Here is a 19,428-nt window from a genome sequence, read left to right on the forward strand (position 1 = left end):
TCACTCGCATGCAAAACATTCCAACTTGGATTGTTTCCCTGGCTTCGAGACTCTCCCGAAGGACAGTGTGGCGAAGACACAACAAACTCCCTTTTTGTCTCGCATGGACACACACCTATTGTTGTTGACTTTGGACTAGTGACTGTACAACATTAAGGCCGCGGAACAGAGACACACGGCAGGCTTACACACATACACATGCATCCACAAAAATATACCCCAACCCCACATCCAACGCACTTGACGCAAATCCCTTAGGGGTGATGGGCAGCGCCTGAAGAGCTGCAGCCAGCCACTGTAGCCCCCACTCCCCCCCTCTGTTGCTAGTCTCGATATGTTGTAATATGTATATGTGTTTTGCTATGGAGGTTTTTTCCCAGTCTAGATTGTATTTGTTTACTCATCCTCCCCCAGCGTATACCTTTTTCCCATCTTTTACGGGGCGCTTTGTGGCGACCCATCAGCGTTCCTGTTCTGTAACACGGTTTGTTTGTCTAATCTTGAACAGGTTTGTGTTGAAAGCAAAGTTTTGTTGTACTTGTGCAATGACAATAAAGACCTACCTAAAGATTAGGGTCGCAATACGATTGTCAAAACATTTGGCAACCCAAATCCCCGACCCGCCCTCTTTGCAAAGGAACATTAACTGTAATGAGAATCATTGCCAGTGTTAAAAGTATCGGCAGGAGCAGCTCTGGTGTCGTCTTTATTAGTCTGGAAAAGGAGCGCGTCTCTCTCTCGGCTGTCGGCACTAAAAAGGAGTGTATTGATCAGAAGGTCAGGCCAGATGGAATTCAAGCCCTTTCATTCGTCGTGTCACGCCATGTTCTCGCCCAAACAGCTGTCAGTCGCCGAGGCCAGACTGCATCAAAGTGCGCCATCGTACTTGCAAAGGTTTGAAGGCCAAGAATTTTGACTTTGACAATTATTGTCGTGTATTGATTTCAAAATTTCGGTTTCTATATCTTTCTTAAAAGGGGAACAGCACTTTGTATTTGGAATTTTGCCTATTGTTCACAATCATGAGAGACAAGACGGCGGATACATATTTTTTTTGCTTTTTGCTGCATTCTAACTTGTAAATAATCATAAATAAAAGTCAGTTGTTTGGAGGTCCTCTGTTCAGCCCATAAGGCCCTCTGAATAACCATCCAAAAACCACTAACAATACTCCCATTTACATTTGGTGCCTTCAATCATAGACATCTTATAAGTAGACGCAGCATTGGCTGCTGTGACGCAAGAAATTTGGCCGCCATCTTGAAGTGGTGATGAGGAGCCGGCAACTGACAGTTGACAGGTAGAAAACAAAGATGCCGGGCTGGTGTTCTGCGTTTTCCTGCTCAAATGAGCGGACTGTTGAAAATAGGAATCGGGGGATTACTTTTCACAAGTAAGATTTAACATTAACGTACTTGTGGTTGTATTTTGTGAGAAGAATATCACCACAGAGTTGAGAAGGAGCAAAGATATTCAATAGTACTGAAATCGTAGCCGCCAGCAAACAAGAGTATGACCATAATAGAATTGCTTGTCAATGAAAATAATACAATTTAAAAATGTCATACTTGAATAAAATAAAGTTGAAATAAATGATGAAGGGGTAAAAGTTAAGACCACAGTCCAGATCAGTGGTTCTTAACCAGGGTTCGATGGAACCCTAGGGGTTCGGTGAGTCGGGCTCAGGGGTTCGGCGGAGGTGAAGACACACCCGACTCATCGTGTAAATAAAAACTTTTCCCTATCGCCGTATTACAGATACGCCAACAGCAGAAGTCACACTGATTTGCAGGTTTGTAATTTGTTGTGAGTTCATGCACTGTGTTGGTTTTGTTCTTTGAACAAGGTGATGTTCATGCACGGTTCATTTTGTGCACCATTAAAAAAACATGGTAACACTTTAGTATGGGAAACATATTCACCATTAATTACTTGCTTATTAACATGCAAATTAGAAACATATTGGCTCTTAACTAGTCATTATTAATTACTTATTAATGCCTTATTCGGCATGGCCTTATTATAACCCTAACCCTCTAACCCTGACCCTAACCAAATAAGTCTTTATTACTTAGAATATGTTCCCCTAGTGTCCAAATAACTCTAAATTAAATCTTTGTTACTTAGAATATGTTCCCCATACTAAAGTGTTACCAAAAACATAACTTTGTCTTGAATTTGTAAAAAAAGATATATATATTTTTCACTAAAGAAGGGTTCGATGAATGCGCATATGAAACTGGTGGGGTTCGGTACCTCCAACAAGGTTAAGAACCACTGGTCCAGATTGTGTGTGGGGAGGGGAGGGGGGGGTAATATATGTTAGCGAAAAAAATTCACAAAGAAATCTTATGGGGGAGGATGACGCCCCTACAGGGGTTTGGTTTACAAACTTTCAGCCCCACCTAAAACAAAATTCACCAGCCGCCACGCATTCTCATTTTAGGCAAAGTATAAGTAGTTCTTAACAGTATAATTGTAACCAGGAATAAGTCCTCAAGTAACAATATTCAAATACGAACATTGTTGGGTAAGACAGAATTTGGTTTTATTCCGAATCCAGTGAAACAGATTGGTGGTTTTAGCTGATATAAAGACTTTCAGGTGTTTATATATGTTTAGGTTTAAGTACTTGGCAGACGCTTTTATCCAAAGTGACATACATAAAAAATACATACAAAACAATCACTGTAAACATGATCATTTAAGGGAAGAATGTAATACAAAATATTAATACAAAGTGTCAAGACAGAATAAACTCTGCTGCTGCAGCAACAAAGATACAGTCTATAAGGTATATAGATATCTAATTTATTCATACATTGTTTATGTAGGATATACGTATGTATATATAACCTAATCATATTGTTTCTTCAACTTAAAAATAGCGGACCGTTTTTTTCCCCCTTCTCTGGGATTATATTCCCAGTTTTGATCTCGGACGTCTGGTCACTTATAGCATATAAGAATATTCTATTACTGTTAAGCAAACTATGAATAATAAAACACGCCAAAACGTGTGTCCTTTATCATAGCTACACGTATGACAAAAAAACGTGTGAAAATCAGTGGTATTCAGTGAGGTAAGATAAATGAAATGCGCTGACAGTTCATTGCTCCTGCCAAATGAATTGCACTGAGTGGAGCGGATCACCACTCCAAGATGGCGGCCCCGCATCTCGTCAGTGCCAGTAGGCAGTAGCGCTCGATGCTGCGTCTACTTATAAGATGTCTATGCCTTCAATATTAACAAGTATTAGTGATATTGTTATTATAAGCGCTAACACAAACTATTTATAGCGACTTGTGTAACAATGCACTATTATTGGCTGTTGAGCTGCTTTCTGGCCTCGGAGCTCGTGGAAATTGATTCTATATTATAAATAATGCCTCTCATCTGGATAGGATAGGGGTGTCAAAGTAAACACAACCACATCCGGCCCGCTAAAAGAATGATCTAAGGCCCCTGAGATGATATTTGATTAGTATTAGAACAGCCGCCTGCTGCTGTTTGCAGTCACCAATACTCCATCAGTGTTGGCGCTAGGAATTTTCAAAGTGGGGTCCCAGGGACCACATCAAGTCATAAAAACGGGATCCCACGGTTAATTTTTGGGGTGTCACTTTTTTGTAAGCGTTTTGAATACAAATGATAAATGTATGCATTATTCTGTTACATCTCACATTCTATATTGTGTTTTTCAAAAAGGTTGTCATAAACGTTACTTAATTCATTAAAAAAATAATACAAAAGAAATCATGTTTATGCATATATAAATGTATTCAGTTATAAACATTCATTCAATTTCGTCTTTCCTTCATGGATCTAAATTTTACCGCTGCCGATATTTTTTTCTATACTTTCATTGTAATATTTTCAGAATGTGTTTGTTCTATTTTTGGCCAAAGTGAAACAAAGAAAATAATCTGAGGTTGTCTTTATTTTTTGTTTTAATGCCATGAGCTAAAATGAGTTTGACACTCCTGGGATAGGAGATGGATGAGGACATAATCCAACAAGTTGGGACACTTTGAAAGCCATTTTAGACCTGGAAATGACGAGAACGACACAAAAAGACGCCTGGTTTGAACCACCTTTCTTCTAAAATCTAGTCTTTTGATCTCATATTTCTTCATGCAGTGTCAATACTTCATAAATCAGCAGCCAAAAGAAGAGTCCATCCATCCATCCATTTTCTACCGCTTATTCCCTTTGGGGTCGCGGGGGCACTGGAGCCTATCTCAGCTACAATCAGGCGGAAGGCGGGGTACACCCTGGACAAGTCGCCGCCTCATCGCAGGGCCAACACAGATAGACAGACAACATTCACACTCACATCCACACACTAGGGCCAATTTAGTGTTGCCAATCAACTTATCCCCAGGTGCATGTCTTTGGAAGTGGGAGGAAGCCGGAGTACCCGGAGGGAACCCACGCAGTCACGGGGAGGACATGCAAACTCCACACAGAAAGATCCCGAGCCCGGGATTGAACCCAAGACTACTCAGGACCTTCGTATTCTTATATACAAAATATTTAAAAATAACAATACATGTAGAATATATAATAAAAATAACATACAATATACAAAACCCAAAACCAGTGAAGTTGGCACGTTGTATAAATTGTAAATAAAAACACATCACAATGATTTGCAAATCCTTTTCAACTTATATTAAATTGAATAAACTGCAAAGACAAGATACTTAACGTTCAAACTGGAAAACAGGTGAGTGCCATGATTGGGTATAAAAGCAGCTTCTATGAAATGCTCAGTCATTCACAAACAAGGATGGGGTGAGGGTCACCACTTTGTGAACAAATGCGTGAGCAAATTGTCGAACAGTCTAAGAACAACATTTCTCAACGAGCTATTGCAAGGAATTCAGGGATTTCACCATCTACGGTCCGTAATATCATCAAAAGGTTCAGAAAATCCGAAGAAATCACTGCACATAAGCCATGATACTACAGACCTTCTATCCCTCAGGCGGTACTGCATCAAAAAGTGACATCAGTGTGTAAAGGATATCACCACAAGGGCTCAGGAACACTTCAGAAAACCACTGTAAGTAACTACAGTTCATTGCTACATCTCTAAGTGCAAGTTAAAACTCTACAATGCAAAGCGAAAGCCATTTATCAACAACACCCAGAAACGCTGTCGGCTTCGCTAGTAGGCCCGAGATCATCTAAGATGGACTGATGCAAAGTGGAAAAGTGTTCTGTGGTCTGACGAGTCCACATTTCAAATTGTTTTTGGAAACTGTGGACGTTGTGTCCTCCGGAACAAAGAGGATGTTCGAAAAGTAGTAAGAAGAAGCAGAGCTTATGTAATTTGACCCATTTTCAATTACATAGCAATTGCTAATACGTTTCTTCACTTCCTGTTCTCAATTTATTCACAATATACTCCATAGATAATAAGGTTTAAATAAATACTAAATAGCAAAGTAAGCTGTATTGTATGTAGTGAGATTAATAATATTATCCATCCATCCATTTTCTACCGCTTGTCCCTTGTTTTGGGGGGGTGCTAGATTTGGGCGGAAGGCGGGGTACACCCTGGACAAGTCGCCACCTCATCGCAGGGCCAACATAGATAGACAGACAACATTCAATAAGTTAAAAAGATTTATCGTGGTGGTTCTTTGTATTTCGTCAACGTTTTGAGCTCATAGGATCATATTAGTACACTGCATGATGTCTTTAATCCAAAGTGTTCTGTGGTCTGACGAGTCCACATTTCAAATTGTTTTTGGAAACTGTGGACGTCGTGTCCTCCAGAACAAAAGGAGGAAAAGAACCATCCGGATTGTTCTAGGCGCAAAGTTCCAAAGCCAGCATCTGTGATGGTATGGGGGTGTATTAGTGCCCAAGACATGGGTAACTTACACATCTGTGAAGGCACCATTAATGCTGAAAGGTACATACAGGTTTTGGAGCAACATATGTTGCCATCCAAGCAACGTTATCATGGACGCCCCTGCTTATTTCAGCAAGACTATGCCAAGCCACGTGTTACATCAACGTGGCTTCATAGTAAAAGAGTGCGGGTACTAGACTGGCCTGCATGTAGTCCAGACCTGTCTCCCATTGAAAATGTGTGGCGCATTATGAAGCCTAAAATACCCTGGACTGTTGAACAACTTAAGCTGTACATCAAGCAAGAATGGGAATGAATTCCACCTGAAAAGCTTCAAAAATTGGTCACGTTTACTGAGTGTTGTTAAAAGGAAAGGCCATGTCACACAGTGGTAAAAATGCCCCTGTGCCAACTTTTTTGCAATGTGTCGCTGCCAATTAATTCAAAATTAATGATTATTTGCAAAAAAAAAAAGTGTCTCTCAGTTGGAACATTAAATATTTTGTCTTTGCAGTCTATTCAATTGAATATAAGTTGAAAAGGATTTGAAAATCATTGTATTCTGTTTTTATTTACGAATTACACAACGTGCCAACGTCACTGGTTTTGAGTTTTGTATAAATAATGATGCAGTTATTAAAAATAGTAGTAACCATGCACAACCAGACCAGTATAAGACCCCGACACTCCATTTTCCTGGTGATCTATTCAGGGTTCACTCCCTTTCGCACCCGAGAGAGGTTCCATCTTCCCAGCTTTCTGATGCATGCTCTCATAAATTGTCTCTGCGACAACGAGACAGTCTGAGGAAATCCGACCACATTTTTAACCCCCCCAGCTGTTTGCACATGCCAAACGTTGTCACCCCGAAGGAGGTCTAATGAAGAAGACATTGTGTTTACAGACTGCAGCAACACTTTCAATCTTCATCATCGCCAAACAGTCGCCGCCTTTAATGACAGCCAAAATCTAATTAATTCAATGAAACATGGATACAACAACACGCTTCTACTTGAAAGGAAGCACTCGGGCATGTTCATTTCATAATATTACGCCCTAAATATTTGAATATTTGTTTGCTAAATAAGAAAAATCCATAAGCATTTCTTGCCCTTCCATGTGGATTTAAGTTAATGTTTTTTTTTTTCCCAACGCTTCATCTGATTCCAGCATTTCCTCCGGGGGAGGAAAACCAGTCAAATCCTTTCGCACATTTATCCAGATGTCTCGCTTGCTCCGGCCATCCCGGTTTTAGAGCTTGGAGTCTTTTCAAAAGCCTTGGCAGCAAATCAGAAGCTATCTTTCATCAAAAAGTCACACCAGTGACAGCGCCGAGGAAGGATGGAGCCGGGCGGGAGCGGGGATGAGATGTTTGCAATCATCCGTAAAGTGCTATTGTTTTGTGGCTCCGACAACAAAAATCCCATTAACGAATTCAGAGGACGGGGGAAAACATCTGGCTACCTGCTGCAGATTTGATCTTCTGATTAGTAAACGTGTCGCTTTGAGTCATGGCGAGGGCTTGGTTGCGGCGAAGCCATGACCCAGTTGAGAAAGAGTACCAGGGGGGCCCGGTTTATTAAAATTGTAGGGGACATTTCCTCAGTAAACAACATGACGTACAGTGCATTTCTCCACATTTTTTTTTTTCTTCTTCTAAAATGGAATAAATTCTACGTTGTCCTCAAAATTCTACACACAATACCCCATAATGATAATGTCTAAAAAAATGTTTTTATTTTTTTTAGGGCTGCAACTAACAACTAATTTGATAATCGATTAATCGGTCGATTATTACTTCGATTAATCGATTAATAATCGGATAAAAGAGACAAACTACATTTATATCCTTTCCAGTATTTTTTTTTTTTTTTTTTTTAAACAGCATACTGGCACCATACTTATTTTGATTATTGTTTCTCAGCTGTTGCAGTTTATAAATAAAGGTTAAAAAAAATAAAAATAAATAAAAAAGTAGCCTCTGCGCATGCGCATAGCATAGATCCAACGAATCGATGACTAAATTAATCGACAACTATTTTTATAATCGATTTTAATCGATTAGTTGTTGCAGCCCTGTTTTTTTTTAATCTTGCAAATGTATAAAACAAAAACCTATAAAACATGTACAAAAGTATTCACAGCCTTTGCTCAATTGCGGATGCACATTTGGCAGGTTCCCATCTGATGGAGCGTGAGAAGTTACGGTTTGAGTTTATTACAAATATGCATACAATTACAAACCCCACAAACCAGTGAAGTTGGCACATTGTGTAAATGGTAAATAAAAACAGAATACAATGATTTGCTCATTCTTTTTAACCTATATTCAATTGGATAGACCACAAAGACAAGATACTTAACGTTCGAACTGAAAAACTTTATTTTTTTCCAAATATTAGCTCATTTGGAATATGATGCTTGCAACATGTTTCAAAAAAGTTGGCACAAGTGGCAAAAAAGACTGATAAAGTTGAGGAATGCTTCACATCCCAGAGGTGAACAGGCTAATTGGGAACAGGTGGGTGCCATGATTGGGTATAAAAGCAGCTTCCATGAAATGCTCAGTCATTCACAAACAAGGATGGGGCGAGGGTCACCACTTTGTGAACAAATGCGTGAGCAAATTGTCCAACAGTTTAAGAACAACATTTCTCAACCAGCTATTGCAAGGAATTTAGGGATTTCACCATCAACAGTATGTAATATCATCAAAAGGTTCAGAGAATCTGGAGAAATCACTGCACGTAAGCGATGGGATTACGGACCTTCAGGCGGTACTGCATCAAAAAGCGACATCAGTGTGTAAAGGATATCACCACATGGGCTCAGGAACACTTTTCTGTCTACACACTGTGTCTGCTTGTAAGTACTCAGTGGCTGTGCGCTGCCGAACATGCTCCAATGCTCGTAAACCAGCAGTTACACGACGTGACGACGACGGGGGTGGGGGACCGGTACTTTTCAGAGGCGGTATAGTACCAAATATGATTTATTAGTATCGTGGTACTATACTAAAACCGGTATACCGTACAACCCTAGCATGCAATACTTCTTTCTTCTTCATCTTGCACAAATCCAAAAGGACTGGTTGCGTTCCAGTTCTATTAACTGTGTATTGTAGCAATATACAACATCAGCTGCAAAAATCCAAGACAGGGGTTTTTGGAATGCAGTCGCAAAGACGTTTTAATCATTCTTCATGACTTTACATCAACCTATGACTTGTTCCAAGGTACAGTACACCCCCCGCCTACATGTCAACGTGAATGGCGGTCACTAAATTACTGGGCTATGAAATTAATTTACTTCACACCTTTAGGAGCCGTCACATACGATTAGAATCGGCGAGGATACGGAACAGAGATTGGCGGTGAAGAACGCCGCGGAAACGAAAGACCGCGGGGCACGGATACTGCAGTGTGGAAGTATTGAGCGACGTGGGATGCCAGATCAGCTTTATTCATAATGGATACTACTTTGTCTCCAGAAGCCATCTTATCTTTAGGCCTTCCTTTGGCACATAAAGTCTTGATTGGGTTACCTTACTTGTGTATCTAATTATCGGGTCGATACAGGGAATTATGACAATCGCACTGATCGTACGATACAACTTGTTGAGAAAAAGCTCTGATAGCCGATTAAATATTAAAACAGCCAGCAGCCCTAATTACGCTAACTAAGCCAGAAGCCACAACAAAAACACACCTCCAGCCAGGTTGTATTCAGGAACACTCGGACCTTTGCGTCTCCAAATTTAAAACTCAAGTAAGTCGCCATACACACTATATTGCCAAAAGTATTTGGCCACCTGCCTTGACTCACATATGAACTTGAAGTGCCATCCCATTCCTAACCCATATGGTTCAATATGATGTCGGTCCTACCTTTTGCAGCTATTACAGCTTCAACTCTTCTGGGAAGGCTGTCCACAAGGTTGCGGGGTGCGTTAATAGGAATTTTCCACCATTCTTCCAAAAGCGCATTGGTGAGGTCACACACGGATGTTGGTCGAGAAGGCCTGGCTCTCTGTCTCCGTTCTAATTCATCCCAAAGGTGTTCGATCGGGTTCAGGTCAGGACTCTGTGCAGGCCAGTCAAGTTATGTCTTGTACATGTGAAGAATGGACAATAAATTTGACTGTTAATAACATGCTAATTAAAGTTAAAGTACCACGAGGGGGGGTAAACTTACCCTCTGCATTTGACCCCTGGGAGGTGAGGGGAGCAGTGAGCAGCAGCGGTTGCCGCGCTCGGGAATCATTTGGTGATTTAACCCCTAATTCCAACCTTTGATGTTGAGTGCCAAGCAGGGAGGTAATGGGTCCCATTTTTATAGTCTTGATTGTATTGATTTATATGATATATCCTTTAAAACGGGGGTGTCAAACTCATTTTAGCTTAGGGGCCGCATGGAAGAAAAATAAGACTTCTTTTGGCTGCTAATGTATGAAGTATTGACACTGCAGGCAAAAATATGAGATCAAAAGACTAGATTTTAGAAGAAAGGTGGGTCAAACCAGGCGTCTTTTCGTGTCGTTCTGGCCATTTCCAGGTCTAAATTGGCTTTCAAAGTGTCCTAACTTGTTGGATTATGTCCTCATCCAACTCCTATCCCAGCGGTGTCAAACTCATTTTAGCTCAGTGCACACGCGGGCCGGACTATTAAAATAATGGCATTAAAACAAAAAAAATGAAGACAACTTCAAATTGTTTTCTTTGTCTTACTTTGGCCAAAACTATAACAAAAACATTCTGAAAATATTACAATAAAAATACAGAAAAAATACCGGCAGCGGTAAAGTTTAGATCCCTTAAGGAAAGAAGAAAGTGAATGAATGTTTATAACTGAATACATTTATACATGCATAAAATCGTGTTTTCTTTTGTATTATTTTTTTTTTAATGAATCAAGTATGTTTATGACAACCTTTTTCCAAAACACAATTTAGAATGTGAGATATAACATGATAATGCATACATTTATCATTTGTTTTCAAAACAGTTACAAAAAAGTAGGACCCAAAAAATGTACTGTGGGACCCCATTTGTATGACGTAATGGGGTCCCACATTTGGAAAATTCCTAGCGCCAACACTGATGCCTGCAAAACAGCAGCAGAAGGCTGTGGCCTGTGGGCCGGTTCTAATACTAATCAAACATCATCCCGGGGCTATTGACAATTGACTTTGACACTACTGCTCTAAAAAAGGTATGTTTTGTGCATGCATGCCATAAATAAATATTATTTCCAGCTGAGTGTAATTATAATGAATAGAAACACAGTGATGGATCAGTGTGCTCTTTACAAGAAGATGACATAACCGCATTTCAAACAGTTGACTCGTGTAAGACATTAAAACTGTTGATTAAACACTTCCCTGAGATGTTAAAGGCCAACTGAAATGCGATTTTCTTATTTAAACGGGGATAGCAGGTCCATTCTATGTGTCATACTTGATCATTTCGCGATATTGCCATATTTTTGCTGAAAAGATTTAGTAGAACATCAACGATAAAGTTCGCAACTTTTGGTCGCTGATAAAAAAGCCTTGCCTGTACCGGAAGTAGCAGACGATTTGCGGGTGACGTCACAGGTTGTGGAGCTCCTCACATCTGCACATTGTTTACAATCATGGCCACCAGCAGCGAGAGAGATTCGGACCGAGAAAGCGACGATTTCCCCATTAATTTGACCGAGGATGAAAGATTTGTGGATGAGGAAAGTGAGAGTGAAGGACTAGAGGGCAGTGGGAGCGATTCAGATAGGGAAGATGCTGTGAGAGGCGGGTGGGACCTGATATTCAGCTGGGAATGACTAAAACAGTAAATAAACACAAGACATATATATACTCTATTAGCCACAACACAACCAAGCTTATATTTAATATGCCACAAATGAATCCCGCATAACAACCACCTCCCCCCTCCCGTCCATATAACCCGCCAATACAACTCAAACACCTGCACAACACACTCAATCCCACAGCCCAAAGTACCGTTCACCTCCCCAAAGTTCATACAGCACATATATTTCCCCAAAGTTACGTACGTGACATGCACGTAGCGGCACGCACGTATGTTTGGAAGCCGCAGCTGCATGCATACTCACGGTACCGCGTCTGCGCATCCAACTCAAAGTCCTCCTGGTAAGAGTCTCTGTTGTCCCAGTTCTCCACAGGCCAATGGTAAAGCTTGACTGTCATCTTCCGGGAATGTAAACAATGAAACACCGGCTGTGTTATCCGGCACAACAGTCAGGGGGTGCATTCTACGGCGGGGGTGCGTTATCCAGCACAACACCTGCCGCAATACACCGCTTCCCACCTACAGCTTTCTTCTTTGCTGTCTCCATTGTTCATTGAACAAATTGCAAAAGATTCACCAACACAGATGTCCAGAATACTGTAGAATATTGCGATGAAAACAGACGACTTAATAGCTGACCACCATGCTGTCCCAAAATGTCCTCTACAATCCGTGACATCACGCGCAGGCGTCATCATACAGAGACGTTTTCAGCAGGATATTTCGCGCAAAATTTAAAATTGCACTTTAGTAAGCTAACCTGGCCGTATTGGCATGTGTTGCAATGTTAAGATTTCATCATTGATATATAAACTATCAGACTGCGTGGTCGGTAGTAGTGGGTTTCAGTAGGCCTTTAAAGTACATTATGTTGGAGGTGTTATGGCTTAATTTGTGCTAATTAAAATGCATTTCCACAAATGACATATAGTACCTTACTACCGATAAATATTGAATAATGGTATCATACCAATAAAATCTTAACAATATACATCCCTAATAGCAACTGCCTTTTCTTATCCACACATACTGGAAAATACTAATTAAAATCTCCATAAGGCTCGCCAGTAAACCGTCCCCACCGTGAAGAAATGTCACTTCTTCCCAACACGGCAGTGGTAGGCGGAAACAATTTGAATGTGGGAAAACGAGGCGAATGTTCTCCCCTTGGTTCCGAGCCAACACGCCAAGTTTAGCACACAAACAAAACAAAAAAAACGCCTTCGGCAGGAAAGTTTAGTCAGACGGATTGAAGCAGAAAAGCTCAACAAAAAAAGGATGCAGGAATTCGGAACAGACGCCGCAATCATGGTGGTCGACAAACTCAATTTTTCAGCCTGAGTTCAAACACTTTTACTGTCCAAATACTGACCGACACTCTGAGCTTGTCTGTTATCAATGTTGGTGTCATTTGATTGTGTTTGTTAAGGGTTTTATCTGCCATAATTAACATCCTTGACACAGATGGTGCAAACTTGAAAAACGTAACAAGGGAAAAAGCTTGCTGTTACAGGCATTGTAAAATGCACAGTGGTACCTCAACTTAAGAGTGTTTTGAGATAAGAGTTAGATGTTGTGGAAAGGGAGTGTGATCAGCGCGCTTGCAGGAGTAAATGTCACCGCCTCTGTCCATGGTGCTGAAAACAGAGCGCCAACAGACGGGGGCGTGGCATGTGCTGACGGCGAGACACAGCTGGCAGATGATTAGATTGCACAGGTGGTACGTGCTAATCTAATCATCTGTTGTCTTTAACAGTGAGCGGCCGGGTGCAAGAGGAGGATTGGAGAGACTGAAAAGTCAACACAAAAGTGTCTATTGGAGACCTGTGAAAACATTAAAAACCCTGACAACTCTGCGCAACTGGCGTCCAGCGTGAATCTGTGAGACTAAGTAGACAAAGCTTACAGATGTTATGTTAGGTTGCAAGCAAACATTTGAGTTTTAAGCATCCCGGCGATTAGCTGGCGTCGCAAATGTCACAATAAACCCCGCCCAAAACTTACTCGCTAGCATTAGGTTATAGCAAGAGACCGACATACACTATATTGCCAAAAGTATTTGGCCACCTGCCTTGACTCACATATGAACTTTGAAGTGCCATCCCATTCCTAACCCATAGGGTTCAATATGATGTCGGTCCACCTTTTGCAGCTATTACAGCTTCTACTCTTCTGGGAAGGCTGTCCACAAGGTTGTGTTTATAGGAATTTTCCACCATTCTTCCAAAAGCACATTGGTGAGGTCACACACGGAAGGCCTGGCTCTCAGTCTTCGTTCTAATTCATCCCACAGGTGTTCTATCGGGTTCAGGTCAGGACTCTGTGCAGGCCAGTCAAGTTCATCCACACCAGACTCTGTCATCCATGTCTTTATGGACCTTGCTTTGTGCACTGGTGCACAGTCATGTTGAAAGAGGAAGGGGCCCGCTCCAAACTGTTCCCACAAGGTTGGGAGCATGGAATTGTCCAAAATATTTTGGTATCCTGGAGCATTCAAAGTTCCTTTCACTTGAACTAAAGGGCTAAGCCCAACTCCTGAAAAACAACCTCACACCATAATTCCTCCTCCACCAAATTCCACACTCCGTACAATGCAGTCCGAAATGTACCGTTCTCCTGGCAACCTCCAATCCCAGACTCGTCCATCAGATTGCTGGATGGAAAAGTGTGATTCAGAACGCGTCTCCACTGTTCTAAAGTCCAGTGGCGACGTGCTTTACACCACTGCATCCGACGCTTTGCATTGGACTTGGTGATGCATGGCTTAGATACAGCTGCTCGGCCATGGAAACCCATTCCATGAAGCTCTCTGCATACTGTACGTGGGTTAATTGGAAGGTCACATGAAGTTTGGAGCTCTGTAGCAACTGACTGTGCAGAAAGTCTCTTTGCACTATGCGCTTCAGCATCCGCTGACCCCTCTCTGTCAGTTTACGTGGCCTACCACTTGGTGGCTGAGTTGATGTTGTTCCCAAACTCTTCCATTTTCTTATAATAAAGCCGACAGTTGACATTGGAATATTTAGGAGCGAGGAAATTTGACAGGTGGCATCCTATGACCGTTCCACGCTGGAAATCACTGAGAGCGACCCATTCTTTCACAAATGTTTGTAGAAACAGTCTCCATGCCTAAGTGCTTGATGTTATACACCTGTGGCCGGTCCAAGAGATTAAGACACCTGATTCTGATTATCTGGATGGGTGGCCAAATACCTTTGGCAATATAATGTAGCTTTGGTTTTTCCTAGCATGGAAAGGGAGAAAGTGAGCGTGAAGGACAGTGCTGAGAAAAGATGTGGATGATATTTAATGAATTTAAGAAAGAAATCGTCAAAAACATGACCCCGCGTGTCGCCAACTTGGCAAAGAAATTCGAGCGTATCACTGCTCGTCTGCACTGTACTGAAGCAGAACGAGTCGAACGTCAGCTAAGAATGCTTAAATAATATGTAGACGGACATTTATCCATGAAAATATGGAGAAGCTGGTGATGGTCTGTTTGACTGAGAAGCAGTGTAGAAGTCTTTTCTCCAATGTAAATGTTGTACATTATTACATCATTACTTAGTGGTTAGTACTACAAACCTAGTGGTTAGTACTACACTTTATGTTTTTTTTTTTTTTTGGGGGGGGGGGGGTCCAATTAAATAGATTTAATTTAATTTCAATAGCAGACGTTGATTTGAGAAACAAGTGTTATGAGCCAAGAGCTCTGTCACAGAACCAATTAAGTTGAGGTACTACCGTACAATGCTGCAACTAAATTTTCAGGCACAGCCCCTGAGTTTCTTTGAACGGTAATATGTAAAGCCCAAAAATGTTATTTAAAAAAAAAAAAAAGATGGCTAGCAGAACAGCGGCGTATCCTCACAAGAAATGGGACATTGTCATTCGACGCGACGTTTAACAAAAGCACAACGCTTTCAAAAGAGCAGCAGGTCAACAACGCCGGCGGCATGAGGACAGAAGGTCAATGAAGCGCAAAGATGTTCGCATCCATCACGCACATTAATGAAGCAGAACCCGCTGACATGACAAATGGTATACATTATGTGAGATGTTTATGTACCTCAAAATAGCTTTAAAGAAATCAAGCTCAAGTACTATTGATCACATAATGTTTGTGTAGGCGGACCCTTCTAATCCTGAACAGTGAAATTGAGCAAAATATACTCCTGTACAGTGTTGGTACTTTGAGGGGTTTTATTTTTTCCACATGAAATAAAATTAAATTCATTTGGTAAATATATAACCAAAAAATTTAAATTTTGTTGTTTTCTTACTGTACCGAAAATTAACCGAACCGTGACCTCTAAATCGAGGTACGTACCAAACCGAGATTTTTGTGTACAGTTTACATATGCATAAATGCACATATACAGTAGCACTCCGGGATTCCTTAGTGATTTATTCCCAAAGGACGGGCAAAGACTGAAACATGAAAAAAACTAGAGATGCGTTAAATGCGTCAAAATGTAATATCGGAAATTATCGGTAAGTTTTTTTATTATCGGTATCGTTTTTTTTTGTTTTTTTTAAATCAACATAAAAAACACAAGATACACTTACAATTAGATCACCAACCCAAAAAACCTCCCCACATTCACACTCATTCACACAAAAGGGTTGTTTCTTTCTGTTATTAATATTCTGGTTCCTACATTATGTATCAATATATATCAATACAGTCTGCAAGTGATACAGTCCGTAAGCACACATGATTGTGCGTGCTGCTGGTCCACTAATAGAACTAACCTTTAACAGTTACTTTTACTCATTTTCATTAATGACTAGTTTCTATGTAGCTGTTTTTATATCGTTTTACTTTCTTTTTTATTCAAGAAAATGTTTTTAATTTATTTATCTTATTTTTTATTTTTTATTTTAAAGTACCTTATCTTCACCATACCTGGTTGTCCAAATTAGGCATAATAATGTGTTAATTCCACGATTGTATACATCGGTTGATATCGGTATCGGTAATTAAAGAGTTGGACATTATCGGAATATCGGCAAAAACCAATATCAGACATCCCTAAAAAATATCGGCCTGCCAAAATCGGCCGATAAATGCGTTAAAATGTAATATCGGAAATGATCGGTATCGGTTTTTTATTATCAGTATCGTTTTTTTTTTTAATTAAATCAACATAAAAAACACAAGATACACTTACAATTCGTGCACCAACCCAAAATAACTCCATCCCCCATTCACACTCATTCACACAAAAGGGTTGTTTCTTTCTGTTATTAATATTCTGGTTCCTACATTATATATCAATATATATCAATACAGTCTGCAAGGGATACAGTCCGTAAGCACACATGATTGTGCGTGCTGCTGGTCCACTAACCTTTAACAGTTAATTTTACTAATTTTTATTAATTACTAATTTTTATGTAACTGTTTTTATATTGTTTTACTTTCTTTTTTATTCAAGAAAATGTTTTTAATTTATTTATCTTATTAATTTTTTTTAAAAGTACCTTATCTTCACCATACCTGGTTGTCCAAATTAGGCATAATAATGTGTTAATTCCACGATTGTATATATTGGTTGATATCGGTATCGGTTGATATTGGTAATTAAAGAGTTGGACAATATCGTAATATCGGCAAAAAGCCAATATTTTGGACATCCCTAAAAAAAACGAAGCAATGTTTTAAATAAGATATAATGCAAATGTGTACAGCTCTGGTAATGGGTACATTCGCACTCACCTGCACAAATGTACTTCAAAATGTAACAATCAAAATAAATATGACTTTTTTTTGTGTGTACTAGGGCATGCATATATAATATACATTAGTTTGACCATTTAAAATCAACGGTAATAAAAAGGAGATGCTTGGAAATAGCATAAAAATGCCCCAAAATCTTGGAAAAATGCGATTAATAGCGTTACTTTTTGGTGTAACCATCATGAGCGTTCGGTTTAGGTATATTTCTTTTATATTTTGATAAATCATCCTATTTATGTATTACTAAATTTAAATAGGTATTGATCAATCTTTAAGCTGTGTGTATTTGATGTCAGTTTGCTTTTGACATCTTATTTAGAATTGTCGTTGAAACTTTTACAACCTTGTGTTGCGCTCATGACGGCGTAACCAAACTAGATTTCATTTAATGATCTTATTTTGTATATTTATTCCCTTTTATACATTTAGTATATTTAAATATCCATTTATAAACATTGAATACATTTCAAATATCAATAAAATGCAATTGCCTTCATCTTATAGTTTAGTTACACCAAGTCATGAGCGTAACACTAAGCTTCATCACTTTGACTTGTTATGTCTCTAATTCTGGTGGTGTTATATGTTTTTTTTTCCTTTTTGGAACATGTACTATACATATAATACAATAAAGTCCCATATAAAATTATGTTTCTAGCAATACTTTAATTTTGCCTTTGAAAGTAGCACTCCAATGTCCATTAGTGGAGCTGTATTGAAAAAGTAATATGTTAATAATTCATAACATTGATTTTTAGTTAGAGATGTCCGATAATGGCTTTTTTGCCGATATCCGATATTCCGATATTGTCCAACTCTTAATTACCGATTCCGATATCAACCGATATCGATATATGCAGTCGTGGGAGGACGTGAGGGAGATGGGGGGGGTTTGTATATTGTAGCGTCCCGGAAGAGTTAGTGCTGCAAAGGATTCTGGGTATTTGTTCTGTTGTGTTTATGTTGTGTTACGGTGCGGATGTTCTCCCGAAATGTGTTTGTCATTCTTGTTTGGTGTGGGTTCACAGTGTGGCGCATATTTGTAACAGTGTTAAAGTTGTTTATACGGTCACCCTCAGTGTGACCTGTATGGCTGTTGACCAAGTATGCGTTGCATTCACTTGTGTGTGTGAAAAGCCGTAGATATTATGTGACTGAGCTGCCATGCAAAGGCAGTGCCTTTAAGGTTTATTGGCGCTCTGTACTTCTCCCTACGTCCGTGTACACAGCGGTGTTTTAAAATGTCATAAATTTTACTTTTTGAAACCAATACCGATAATTTCTGATATTACATATTAAAGCATTTATCGGCTGATATAACACTCCAATGTCCATTAGTGGAGCTGTACACAAATCCAATCAATCGCAATTTATTAAAGTTTTCCATGCAGAAAACAATGTGAAGTACACATAAATGAAATGAATATTTAAAAATGCAACATCACTTTTACCTTAATTGAAGACTACTATTTCGGAGAGAAGAGCCACACTTTGGTGAGAGTTCTTTCCAAAATTCAATAGTGTTTCTTGCTTTCTTTTTCAAAGTGCGAGCACTCAACTTTATTTGGCCCCATGGTGGCTTATTTTGCAGCCCTACTTGATAATAAATATATATATATATATATATATATATATATATATATATATATATATGTGACATAGGTCAAGTATGTAGGTTCAGACCAGTGATGTCATAGTAGTTTGTGCAGCCCTTTGAGGCACCTGTGATTAAGATCTATATAAATAAAATTAAATTGATTGATTATATAGGAAAACCAGGACAAAATCTTGGCTAACATTTTTGCCGTATTTTCTATGAAAAGTGGGACATACACAAACTAGGTTATAATGTAAAAAAATATGCATCAAAACTGAGCACTCATATTTTAATATCGTGGGCGGCACACTATTAAAATGCAATTCAATCCACGCCATGTTTGTTTGAACACACCACAAGGTTAATTGAGAGCTTATCGTCTGACACCGACAACAACTGCAGTCAGTAAGTTGA

At 39.6% G+C, this 19,428-nt stretch overlaps 1 protein-coding gene across 5 annotated transcripts in view; it reads right to left on the reverse strand.

The window, feature by feature from the left end:
* Positions 1 to 19,428, reverse strand: part of enox2 (ecto-NOX disulfide-thiol exchanger 2) — a 501,745-nt gene that overhangs the window by 474,008 nt on the left and 8,309 nt on the right. The window contains exon 1 of one of the 5 annotated variants that reach the window (XM_072914884.1): positions 9,755 to 10,160. The exons of the other annotated variants lie outside the window; for them this stretch is intronic. The gene's annotated coding sequence lies outside the window, so the exon portion shown is untranslated. Of the gene's footprint in view, positions 1 to 9,754; positions 10,161 to 19,428 lie in introns of those variants that run through there. 5 annotated transcript variants of the gene reach the window in all.

This window comes from Nerophis lumbriciformis, linkage group LG16, assembly GCF_033978685.3.
Source record: "Nerophis lumbriciformis linkage group LG16, RoL_Nlum_v2.1, whole genome shotgun sequence".
Taxonomy (NCBI): Eukaryota; Metazoa; Chordata; class Actinopteri; order Syngnathiformes; family Syngnathidae; genus Nerophis; species Nerophis lumbriciformis.